We start from the raw sequence: 692 nt of genomic DNA, 5'->3' as shown, positions 1-692 counted from the left end.
TGAGTTTAAATTAATTATTTTTGTTGTTGAAATGTCAGTACATGTGGTCTGCATCCGGACACTAGAGGGCAGCAATGAGTCTGTTTCGAGTCAAGAAACTGACCCACTTTAAAGAATTTACTGTTGGGTTAGGGTTTAGGGTTAGGGTTAGGGTTAGGAAAAAACATAGCCGATTTTCTGAAGAGTTTTTATAAAAAAGTTCCATAAATCACTCAGGCCGGCCCCCACCGACTTGGGCCCGTAGTATGGTGCTCCCACAGTTGGCACTGGTGAATGTAGGCCATTTAAAGTCATTTTAAGCCGTTTTAAAAATATGCACCTGGTAACCCAAAAGAGGGCACTTAGAAAATATTCGAGAGGAAAGGACATAGCCGATTTTCTGAAGAGTTCAACATAGAATATATTCAGACCTTTTTTTGGAAAGCTCTATAAATCACTCAGGCCGGCCCCCACTGACTTGGGCCCGTAGTATGGTGCTCCCATGTCGGGCATTGAGGTGAGTAGCCCATCTAAATGAATTTACATTCGATTTAAATATATGCACCTGGTAACCTAAAAGTGGGCACATAGAATATTTTCGAGAGGAAAGGACATAGCCGATTTTCTGAAGAGTTCAACATAGAATATTTTCAGAGCTTTTTTTTGGAAAGCTCTATAAATCACTCAGACCGGCCCCCACTGACTTGGGCCCA

The sequence above is a fragment of the Salvelinus alpinus genome, unplaced genomic scaffold, assembly GCF_045679555.1.
Source record: "Salvelinus alpinus unplaced genomic scaffold, SLU_Salpinus.1 scaffold_78, whole genome shotgun sequence".
In the NCBI taxonomy this organism is placed as follows: Eukaryota; Metazoa; Chordata; class Actinopteri; order Salmoniformes; family Salmonidae; genus Salvelinus; species Salvelinus alpinus.
This window is presented reverse-complemented; position numbering follows the sequence as displayed.